The sequence below is a fragment of the Delphinus delphis genome, chromosome 14 (genome assembly GCF_949987515.2).
Source record: "Delphinus delphis chromosome 14, mDelDel1.2, whole genome shotgun sequence".
NCBI classification, from domain to species: Eukaryota; Metazoa; Chordata; class Mammalia; order Artiodactyla; family Delphinidae; genus Delphinus; species Delphinus delphis.
The window spans coordinates 35,219,226-35,232,172 of record NC_082696.1 but is presented as its reverse complement, the minus strand read 5'-3'; positions in this window follow the sequence as shown (position 1 = coordinate 35,232,172).

Below are 12,947 nucleotides of genomic sequence, written 5' to 3'. Positions count from 1 at the left end.
ACGTCCATGCAGAAAGATTTTTTTTTCCTGCAGTGCTGTCATAATAGGTGCCTATTTTCATTCTTACTTTTCAAGGCTGGCCAAATTTCCTAAATTTTTTTTTTCTCCCGTAGGTCTTGAAATGTTGACTCATTCCCATAGGCTTGATCTGGGCAACTGACCATCCTACTTCAGATTTTAAGGGTGGAGGCCAACCTGGGAGTGTCTGGAGCTCCCTGAAATGGGCTTCAGGCCTGAGTAACAACATGCCTCTTCCTCCCAGAACTGCAGATCTACACAAATCATGCCAAGGGTGCTTCAGGGGTTTGTACAGATAAATTCTATTCACACTCTTCTCTTCTCAGTCATCCCTGGCTGTACTCTGTGACTCACACTGCAGATAGACTCACCAGTGTAAACAAATTGGCTCTTAAACCTATAGGCTTCTTGGTTCCTTACTCTGATCGTTCCAGTGTTCCCAAAACGTATTGACAAGCAAGTAAAATCTCCTGCTGTTTTCTCTCTCTGTGACTACTCTACTTGATATTTGATAGGCTAGCATTAGTAACTGAAAGTATAGAAGTAGCATTCATTTTTTTAATGATTGTACTTGATCGTTTAAAAAAATTAGTGAAGAAGCTTGTCTTGGGACTTTTCTCACTTGGAAAATTCAAGTACATTTTTGGATTGAGTATAACATAGTTATGTTGCCTGATATTACAATACTCCTATTTCTTCTTCAAAGAGCTCTTTTTTGGCTTTCTGTCTAGTGTAAAGCTTTAAGTTTACCATCCATGTCTGAAGCTCTAGGTAGATTTGGAAAATCTGAATGTCTACCCTAGACAAAGCAATGTCTAGTTGCTTTGGAAATCAACAACAACAAAAAAGAGCATACCTGTCATTGAGGAACTCATTCTAACGGGGACTACAAGCTGAACAATCATATAATAAAGCCTTGAAAGAAAAAGAAAAAGAACAGAACACGTAGATGACCTACAGTAAACTCTGGTTAAATGACCGAGCTATGATACTTGCACAGAGGAGGAGATGTCGGTTAAACTGGGAATGTGTTGGAGGTGATAGGACAATGACCAGGAAGATCTCTTAGAGCAGGATTTCACCAAGTAAAGAGTGAGGAAAGTAGAAGATCCCAGGCAGAGGGAGCTGTTAAAAACTTGACTGTAGGGGCTTCCCTGGTGGCTCAGTGGTTGAAACTTGACCGTAGACTTGCAGATGTTAAAATTCAGAAGCTATTTGTGTAGGAGGTAGGCTAGAGCACAGGGTGTATGTATCTGTTGAAGAGTAGCAGGAAATGAGATTAGAAAAGTAGATTAAAGCCATATCATAAGTTGTATGAAAAATAAAGCAGAGTATAGATGACAGCATAATGAAATGGAGAGCACAGAATTCTGGATAGAACAGGTTTTCTTTTTATTCTACTCTTCCATTAATATGTTAATAACAGATTATAACCTGATGTTATAATAATCACAGTAATAACTGTACCACTATTATATTTATTTACCACTTTTTGGGGGATCTAATAGTCATATGTGGACTTTAATGAAATAGTTATGTTCCTCAACTGTTCATCCTCGGCTCTACAGAAATGAATATAGCCTATCCTTGCAACAAACCAACGGGAACACTTCAGAGAACAGGTGAAATATCATCTCACTGTCTTGTGTTTACTCACATGAGCTTCCCTCCTGTCTGTTTCTTCTTGATGGTCCTTGATATTCCTACAGCTGACTTTCTGATCTCATATGGAGCTTTAGAACCCCATCATAAACCCTACTTGCTCAAGTTTCTTTGACTCTGACTCTTTGGGACTTATCTGGTCAGAATTTAGAATCGCTTTTGAGTTTTTTGTACTATAGGTATGGGTGGACGATGTTTGCAGCCCCCTCTCCCATCATGATGGGCTTGTATTTGTATGTATAAAAATCATCCAAGGCACCTATATTAGTTTCCTGTGGCTTCCATAACATTACCATCAATCTGGTGGCTTAAAACAAGAAAAAATTATTCTCTCATAATTCTGGAGCCCAGAAGCCTGGAATCAAGTTTTTGGCAGGGTCACGCTTACTCTGAAGGCTCTAGGGGAGATTGTGTTCCTTGCTCTTCCAGCTTCTGGTGACTTCAGACATTGTTTGGCTTTTGACTGCATCACTCTAATCTCTGCTGCCATCTTCACACTGCTCCCTCCTCTTTGTTTATCTTCTTCTCTGTGTGGAATTCCCTCTGACTCTGTCTTATAAGCACACTTGTGATGGTATTTAAGGTCTACCTGGATAAAGATAATCAGGTTAATCTTTTAATTTTATGATTCTTAATTACATATAAAAAGATTATTTTTTCAAATGAGGTAACATTTACATGCTCCAAGGATTACAACTTGATATCTTTGGGTGGTTATTTTTCAACCTAAACCAGTAAGTTTGATTATTTTCATTATACAGATGAGTAAACTGAGATTCAGAGGAATAAAAGTAATTTGCCAGTGGTTCAATAACTAATAAATTTCTTTCTTCTATAATATGTTTTTTTCCTTCATAAGTAACATGTATTAAGCTCTTACCATGGACCTGGTGTGTTCTTTCATCTCAACCCTTACAACATCCTATAAAATATTTTTAACCCCATTTTATTTTTAAAAGCTCAGAATGATTAATTAAATTGCAAATGTAATAATTTACCCAGAGTCATAGTCCTGCAGAGCTAAGATTTGCACAGAGGCCCATCTATTATGACTCTTAATGTTTCTCAATGTTTTTACTCGACGCTAAAATGAGAACCTGAAGTCACCTATTTCTAGAGTTCTATCTAGCTTAAAAAAATTATATTTATTTTGTGGGTTTAAAACATATTTTCCCCTTATGTACATTCTTCATAAAATATATCTATAAGTATTTTCATATAAATTGGATGAAGGCAACTGCTTTCCTTTTTGCTTTTTTTTTTCCTAAGTGGAATAGCATATTATGATCCAGATTAATGTTTAAATAAAATCACCAAATCGTAAGGTCTCTTCTGTTATAAAATAGATATTATAAAAGCCCAGATATATCTTTTGGAAGTCATCTATTTTTCATTGGATTATGACATTTTTTTCCATTTTGCTACAGATGTTTGGGTGATAGACACATTTCTCCCCTCCATGTAGATCTTTTATACTTACATTCTGAGCTCAATAACTATTGAATCTGTATTAGACCACAAACCTTGGGGATACAAGACAAATAAAGGCATAGTTGTATACTTTAAGAAGTTCATAATCTAGCTGAGCAACCAGGTACATCATTAAGTAAATCATTAGATAATCTGGTAAATGCAGTGATAGAGATGTGTACAGCATGCTGCAGGGCTCAGAGGGAGGGTTTAACCAAGCCAGGGGAAAGATCACCACAAATATTTTGTTTGTTTATGGCTGAAAGTGACTTCAAAATACTTTCTTAAATTCCTTTGTTGTGAATGCTTGTAAATACTTATAAGTTAGATCATCTTAATTTATGTGAAATAATACTGAACACCAAGCCAGATATTATTTGACCTATAAATTTTGATCAAATGTGAAAGAATAGCGATGCATAGTAACATTCAATGGTTTCATGATGTTTACTACTAGGACATTTTTTCTTGTATCTAACCAAAATCTCTCATGTCAGTTTTCAAGTCAATTTCCTTTTCTTCAGGCCTTTGTGGATAGAGCTCACCAGGATGAAAAACTCATCATGTCTTCTTCCTTTCTAAGCATCCTCCCTGAGACTCCACTGTGACTCAGTATTTTTAAAAATATTCTTTTTATTTGTGCAAGATAGTTTAGTAAACCATTTCATACTTGTTCCTCCACTAAATCTTGAATTCATTGTAGCTTCAAATTAAGGCTGATACTTTCTTTGATTAAGTAATATAGTTTAGCATATAAATCAAATATTTGAAATGTATCATGAGAAATACTTGATTGGTAAAATATACATGGTTTTATGGATGCTTTATTTAATTGATTTAGAATGAGCCATGGATTTTTAGGTAACAGAGGAAGGATTTATATTAGAAGGGCATCCTACTAGAATTATGACGCTGTTATTCAAAACCTAACTTTGATTTTTTTCACAGACTAAATTGTCTCATATGACAGGTGCAAAAGATGTACTCAGATAAAACACAAAGTGACATGGAATAAGGTAATACTTGATAAGCTTTGTATGTACTGTTTAAAGCCTCAGTTTCTGAAATAAAAGAAACTATTAAATAAAATTATTATTCTGCTCTTCTAAAATTCTTTGGAAATTGTTGCCCCTCCAGAATTCCATTGAATTTTCCCCAAAACCTACATTTAAAGTTAATGAAGGACCCTAGAGTTAGATATAGATTTTAATACCAGCAGTGAACTTGAGACTGTGCATGCTTTTTCTTGCTATATTGTTTTCACTCTCAAAATCACTTGTGAAGCCCTCATGTTGTTTTATACATGTGGGGACTCTGGGAATTAAATTATTTCATTAGACCTAGGAGTTTAGAAACTCAGATCAACATGTTAAAAATAAGTTACACATTGACACAGTTACCACAGACACTGTACGTGGTTATTATTTTCTTTGTTGGGAGAACAATTGAGGATCTCTCTGTTTTATGTGCTATCTAAAATTAAAAGATCCTTGATTTTTCTTTTAAAACTAAGAAAAAGATTCAGCTTAAATATATGTCATTTTAAATAGCATATTAAGGGGAATAACACTATCATTTATTAAATTCCTATTATATAAATTCTTGACATATATAGCTATGTATTTTATTCATACAGTACCAGTTAATACTTAAAACAACAATGCCTTACAGAAAATGGTACTTTTAAAAAACCTTTGCTTTTTTCTGCTGCGTAGAAAGATCCTTTCAGCTTTCCCAGGACTTGCCTACTATGTCAAAGTTCTCCATTCTTGTGTGGTGTTTGTGAGAAGAGAATTATTACTATGGAAGTTTCAGCAACTGAACATGGCTCACACTGTGTACTTTTCTTGAGAGTCTGTGTTTACTTTTTACCATTTGAGAATTATTATTTTTATTTTTATTTGAAGTAGCCATCACAATGGAACCTTTAGCAGGATGGTCACACAGGGTTTCCCCTGCTTTTCTCAGCTCTTATTAGTAAGTGTCGTGTTTCACAGGATCAACACAACATATGTATTCTGAGAATGTTACATTGCTGATTAAAAAACTCCTGATTCTCCTAGGAAATGTACTGTCTTTGTCTTTGGAAATTTTCCTGATGTCCTGTTAAATATGGTTTTAAAAAATGAGGCTGGTCTGGGCTGAGTTTGGTTTAAGACCATGGATACAATGACATAATATGTGTGTGGGGGGAATTCCTTTCTTTGTCATTGTTATATATTATACCACTGGAGTTATCCTGTTTTTTAGCAAACTTGTATTTTGTTAGATGCATGTTGAGAGAACAGCAGGAGAAAAATGTTTCCAAAACGAATGGGTTTTGGCAAGCACATGACATGAATATTGTTACTTGAGAAGGAAAAACTGACTCTGATATTATTCTGCTTTTATGAGAGTCTCATTCTTCCTAGTCATCCTTTGTACGTGTTGAAGTAGCCTTGTCTGAAACATTGAATGGAAACTTTGGGTCATAAAAAAACAAAAATTCCTTCCTCCACTTGTTAGATATGTTTATGAAGTAAAATTATTTGGTGGGCTGCTAGCTTTCATTACGTATAGCATAACTTAATTAAATGGAGACATGAATTAAAATAACACTTGGGTGATTGCCCAGGTGTGAGGAATCCTTTGGGATTAAGGGTAGATGATACTGAATTCAGAATAAACTTTGTCAACTAAAAGGAGCTTTTAATTCTTCGGGATGCGTTCCTAAATCGGGTTAGTGACTAGTTTGTCCTGTTACTAAACAAATGTCAATAGCTTCAGAGGTTAGCCTTGGAAAACAGCTCCCAAAATTTAGCACTCTTTAACACTGATCAAATCTTTTAAAGATTTGTCTGAAGCAGTAATTTCTGCTTCTTCCTCATTCCACGAAGTATTAAAGTTCCTTACGATGGAGGCATAATTAGAGTTTTCTTGTCAATTCTGTCCTTGCCAAAGAATCAGTGAGATTTAAATGACAGTGGGGACAGAATCCATCTATGAGGCATGACCTTACTGAGTTTCTCCACATATGTGATTCTCTTTAATTTATGTCATTATATGCCCTCCGTATCTTGTTTCTTATAGGCAGGAAAAAAAACCTGTGCTCTTTTTAAGGCAGCTAATTTGTTTTCCTCTCATTTCTTTTGGCTATTTTTTTTCTTGGAACAAAAAATAATAGCATACTAAAGAATTGTGTTTTGTTGAACCCAGTATTTCTTGGTTTCTGCAATATCTATAGGAGGACCAGTCTGCTGGGTCCATAGCTCCTTTTTGGTAAAACATCTGTACTAAAAAAGTTTTTTTAGTGGTGGTAGTCAGGTGGTCTCTGTATGTGTCTAGGTTTAGGGCCAATTCAGATTTCAGTGTGAAGAGAAGAAATGCTGCTCTCTGGCATCAGTAAGCAACTTTTAGTAGATGTTTCAGTAGCTGCCACAGGGCAGCAGTACAGACTCAGCTGACAACGTAGCAGTGAAATAGATGCAGTTGAGGCCAATGTCAAAAAAAGATAGAACATAGTAGGGTTTGAACAGTGATAGGGATATTTGAAGATACTGTAGCAATGGTGGTAGCTAAAAATCTTCAGATAATGACTTATAGGAAAGCAATGCTTCTTGTGAAGCCTCCTATGCTTCTAATATTTCTTTTAAATAAATCTATCAATGACTTGGGTCATTGTTAAAGTGTATTGCTGGAAATCAGTCACAGAAATAATCTTAAGAAACTCAGAGTAATAATTCCCACTTGTCCTCAAGGAAATTCCTAGTTTATTGTGCAGAGGTAAATCTTCCTTTTTGGGGAGACCTGAGGAATGCCTGGTCCATACAAAACATTCCTTCTGTCTTTAATAGGCCAACTTTCTTTAAAACCAGATGAGACTACATGGGCTGAGTTGAACAAGTGAAGCCTTGAGCTGCTGTAACAGGATTAGGCAGGAGGGTCTGATATACAGCTCTCTTCTCTGGGAACTAACCCTGGCGATTCAGGCCAAGCCCTGTGCTTTTGAGTGGGTGTCTGAGGACTGCTCTTTCTTGCTCCCTTCTGCTTCCATTTGTGTCTCCAGGGTTTTGTTTTGTTTTGTTTCCAACATTTGCACATCAGATCATTCCTTAGCTTAGTTCACCACTTCTGGTTATTTCTGGTTACTCACTGCTGATATTTCTTACTAAATCATTGTTTAGTCAATGAAGGTACACTGAAACATCTTTCATTTTATAGAAATTTAAAAAAGGTTGCTGACTTTCTTATTGTACCAATGATTATAATTAAAGATTTCAAATTGTTTCTGAAGAAAAATACAGCAAATGAGTTTTGAATCTAGATATCTTTTGAATATTTTATTTTGATCATAGTACAGTTAATATAGCTATGTAGATATCATCATTATTTGAATATCAAAGTAATTTGAGGGTATTATTAACGTGATCGTTAAAGACTCATGGAGTCTCAGAAATAGAAGCTAGTCATGAGGTTTTAAGATAGACCACTGCATTTTTGAAAAAGCTCTATCTTTAAAAGATCCTTATTTCCTTTGAATCCAAACCTCTCTTTAAAACTTGGTACATTTATTCCAATTCAGTCTTCTGGAATACACAGAATTTATTAATCACATGATTATTTTTCAGATCTCTGAAATTTTCCTGTTCCCCCAGCATCACATTTTTTTTAAGCTAAACTACCTTATTTATTTCAACCATTCATCTTATGACATGTTTTTCAGAAACTTCATCTGTAGTCACTCCTAGAATCATTCTAATCTGTTATTTTCTCGAGATGTGTGTTATTCTTTGTGTGTCACAGAACTGAATGCCATACTTTATTCAGTGTAATATCATGTCACTTGTTCTGGATATCCCACTTCTATTAATGCATCCTAACATTGCATTCATTTTGTTTGTTTGCTTTGGTTTTGGTTTTCAGGAGTGATATTAATATCGGCTCATGTTGAACTGAATTTTGTCTTTTACACAGAACATTTTTTGTTCAGTTGGATTTTCTTCATCTTGAAGAGATGTTATTCTTTTTTTTAAATATAAGTTCAAAACTGGGTTTCTAATAATTTATTTACTCATTCAACAGCACAGGACATAAAAATCTAAACCAGAAAGACAGTGCATTCTTTAACTCATGAAGTATTTATATTAGGTAAGTTTCATTTTGTTAGATTCATTTCATTATTCTAGCCCAGTAGTACTCAGTTCAGGGTGGCTTCTTTCCCAGGGGACATTTGGCAATGTCTGTAGACATTTCCGGTTGTCAAAACTGGGATGCAGGGGAGAAGTTGCTATTAGGATCTAGTCTGTAGAGGATAGGAATCCTACTAAACAGCTGCAAATTGCCACCAATGATTCTGAGTGCTTCGTGATATTCACACCCTTGTGTTGCCTCTTCCCACATGACATATGGCTGTCTTATGTAACTAAAAGGATACTGAAGAAATGAGGGATTTGTGATTTTTGAGGCTGGTCATGAAAGGCACCTTGGCTTATGTTTTGCTCCTTTTGGATCATTTGCTTTGAGAAAAGTCAAATGCCATGTCATGAGGACACTTAAGAAACCCTATAAAGAGGTTTATGTCCTGAGGCCTCTTGCCAACAACCAGCACTAACTTTCCAGGCATGTGAGTGACCGCTTGGAAGTGGATTTCTTTCCTCAATCAAACCTTCAGATGACTGTAGTCCCTGCAGACCCCTGAATGCAAGCTCATGAGAATAAGAGACTCTGAGCCAGAGGAACACCCAGGTAATCTGCTCCCGGATATCTGACGCACAGAAACTGAGCCAATAAGTGTTTCTTATTTTTAAGCTGCTAAGTTTTATGTTATGCAGCAATAAATAACTAACACTACTGGCCTAACTATTCAGGTTAGAATCTGGCACAGAAGTATTCACTTTCTATTAAAATGGTTTAGTCATATGAAATTAAATTTGGTCACCGCCTCCACGTTTTCATTTTACGTAGAAAATGTTTCAGGTCAACCAACAGTCTACTAACTGCTTCAATGTGTTTCTCAATAACAATAATCATGCCATTTACTAAGGTGTTATTATTGCTTAAAATTTCATTATGTTTTATGTGATGATGGATTTAAAGCAAAAATCCTACTCTTATATTTAGAAAAATGTGGTTGCAGTTTCCATGTTATTCTAACCATTATATCATGGTTATTTCAATACAAGTCTTATAAACAGACACTGAATGCCTTCTTCACTCTTATGAGTCCTTCTTGACTTATAAATTATTTCACCTTTCTTTTTCTTGGGATAGACCCAGGCCACAGTATGTACTATATATTAGAAATATGGGATGCTTTTCTTTGTACTATAGCCAGTGGAATATATGTAATGCTTCTGAAATGGCTCATTACTTTACAATTGTTCTAAGAACAAAATAAAACACATACCAAAACAAAAACAAAAACCCCAAACCCCATATATATCACCACAGCATAGATTTTTAGTCTTAGAAATAATCATCCCTTGACTCTATATTGTTATTTCTAAGAAGGTGTATGTTAACTCCAGAAAATGCCAAGAAACTAACTGAAACTATCAATGATAAATAACATGGGTAGCATTCTGACATTTCTTTCAAGGAGCTAGTCTTAATAATAATAATTAAGACATTAGTTTGAGTGAAAGGAAATATTTGGTATGTTCTAAAATAAAAATTTCCATTTCTTTGCAGTCTTTGGTTGCCATTTTGGCTGAGAATGGTGTGGGAGGGATGGATTGGGCTAAGCCAGGTATCTCATCCAGCCATCATGATTACTGGTACCGAAGCATTCACAATGTGCAGTATGGGAAAAGCTGAAGAGCTGAAAAGCTGCAAATGTTTACATCTCCCACCCCGGAAAATGTGTCCCAGCATTGATTCCTGGAGCATTCTACTTACAACGCTGCAGCGGCTTTGTCCTAGTCTGCGTGATTGGAAGTAGATCCATAATGCAGCATCAGCACTCATTCTTTAGTTACTACTAGTAACACAACACCAAGAAAATAGAAAGAACAATAAATGGCAGGACAGCTGTCTAATGAGGTGAAGGTTAAGGAGTGTTAAACTGTGCTAGACATTTCTATTTGCTGGCATTAAATTATGCTGTCTGTTCTAAGAGCTCTCCCCATGAAATGCCGATGTGCTGTGTTGTTCTTGGGCAATTTATGAAATCTAAGAATGGCCTGAATGCCTATCTTTCTGGGAAGTGAGCTGCTTGTGCCCTGTCAATAGCTGCTGCATAGTAAATCACGATTAACAGCAGTCCAAACAATCTACCTTCCCCACTTGCCCCTTTCACAGACCCCACGGTCTTTTTCTTTCCACTCAGCCATGACTTGTAGTATTGGTGGTTCACATATCCCTAAGACAACATAGAGTCTTGTACAGGTGTAGAAACAGATTTCTCCTACTACGTTCTTACTTCTTCACCATGGACCTGAGCAAAAGGGAGAATAGCTTGGCATGTCTTTATTTTCTACTGTATCATGAGCAGGAGATGAGAGAAACACTCATCATTCCAATGAGTAACTTAATGCCAAGTGAGTGGAGGTTATTCTGTCACTCAATGTATATGTGTTGAACCTCCATACTATGTCAGGTACTGTGGATATAGTGGTTAAAAAGATATGCATGGCCACTTCTTTTTCAAAAGTTTCAAGATGGTGGAAGAAACATATTACAAGTCTAATAGGTATCAATACTATGAATGGAAAAATTTAGGATGCTATGGGAGTAGTTGTCAAGGGGCAAAACACAGACCAGGGGATTCTAGCTTACTGATATTATGAAATCAAGTGCTACCTCTTTTTTTGTTATTGTTTGTGTTCTTTTGGTTTTACATGTACATGGGAATCACAGTGACATAGTGACATGATGAACAGGAATATGCTAATTGACATGGTTTACATGAGACTTTGTAATGACAAAGAATACTGTCATCTGTTTGGAAATGTTTACCTGAAGCAAGAGGCAGTGCAGCGTGCTTCCGGTATCAGTTTTAGTAGTGATTCTCAATCTTGGCCGCACATTAGAATTACCTGGGGAGCTTTTAAAAATCCTAATGCCTAGGCCACCCCCAAAACCAATTAAATAAGAATCTCTGGGGGTGAGACCCAGACACCGCTGCTCTTTAAAACTCCCTAGGTGATTCCAAAGTGCAGCCAATTTAAGAACCACTGAGTTACATGCTTCCTCGGCTTTCCAAAATTCCCTACAAGGACCCACAGCTGCCAATTTTACCACTCTTGGAGAAAAAAATAACCAGGTGCAAGAAGCTCTTCTTTGCTATCCTAGAGTTTTAACTTCATGTAAAAAAATTAAGTATAACTATACAGTAAATGCATAGATCTTAAGCGCAGAGTTCTGGGAATTTTCACAAAGTATATACTCATGTAACCCACACACCAATTGAATATAGAGCATTGCCATCAACTAGAATGTTCCTAGTGCCCCTTTTCGTTCTTTGCCCTTCCCAGCTACAGACAAGAAGTGTTTTAATTTCCATTCCATAGATTAGTTTTGGCCATTCTTGGACTTCATAAAAATGGAATCACACAGTATGTACCCTTTTGTTCTGGCTTGTTTCCCTCAGCATAATGTTTCTGAGATTCATCTGTGCATCAGTAGTTTTCTCCTCTTTATTGCTAAGTGGTATTCCATTGTATGGGTATACAGTATAACCCACACTTGTGTATCCATTCTCCTGTTGGCTTGGCTTTTCTCCAATTTTTGCTAATATGAATAAACCTCCAATAACATTCTAGTACAGGTGTCCGTGGACATGTTTTTTTATTTTATTTTCACTCTTCATAGCTAAGAGTGAAGCTGTTGGGTCATGGAGTAGTTGTATACTTAACTTGAAGAAAGTACCAATTTTCCATAGTGGTTGTACCATTTTATACTCCTGCCAACAGTGAATGAGAGATCCAGCTGCTCTGTATCTTCTCCAGTATTTGGTGTTGCAAATTTTTTTTAATTATTGTTTTAATTTTAGCCATTCTCTTGAGCATGTAGTGGTAACTAGCTATGGCTTTATTTGTAGTTCCCTGATGACTAACAATGTTGGACATCTTTATGTGTGTTTATTGGCTGTTTGTCTATACTTTGTGTGTGTGTGTGTGTGTGAAGTGTCTGTCCAAAACTTTTTCCCATCTTGGTATTTGATGGCTTGTCTTTTTAGTATTTTTTATGAGTTCTTTATATAATCATGATATGAGTCATTTTTCAGAACACATGTCACAAATATTTTCTTCCAGCCTCATACTTGCTTTTTCACTTTCTTCATAGTGTCTTTTATTGAATAGCATTTTTTATTTTGATGAAGTCTAGTTTATAATTTTTTTCATTTCTTGTTATTGATGTTCTTGTGTGTCTAAGAAATCTTTGCTTATCTCCAGGATATAAAAATATTTTCCCATGTTTTCATTTAGAAGCTTGATAATTTTAGCTTTTACAGTTAGGTCTGTAAGCCATCCCAAATTTGGGCTATGGTATTAAGTATGAATCAAGTTTCTATTTTTTCTTTATCTAGTTTTCAGTGGTCCAGTGCTACTCATTTAAAAAATTCTTTTTTTCTATTGAATTACACAGGAAGTTTTGTAAAACAATTATTTGACTATATATGTATGCTTCTATTTCATCTCTATTTTGTTCTACTGCTATATTTACCTGTCTATCCTTATGACACATTGTATTGATTGCTATAACTTTATAACATCTTGAAATCAGGTAGTACAAGTTTTTCAACTTTGTTCTTCATTTTCAAGATTGTTTTCACTACTTGAGATCATTAGATTTTCATATAAATTTTAGAATAATCT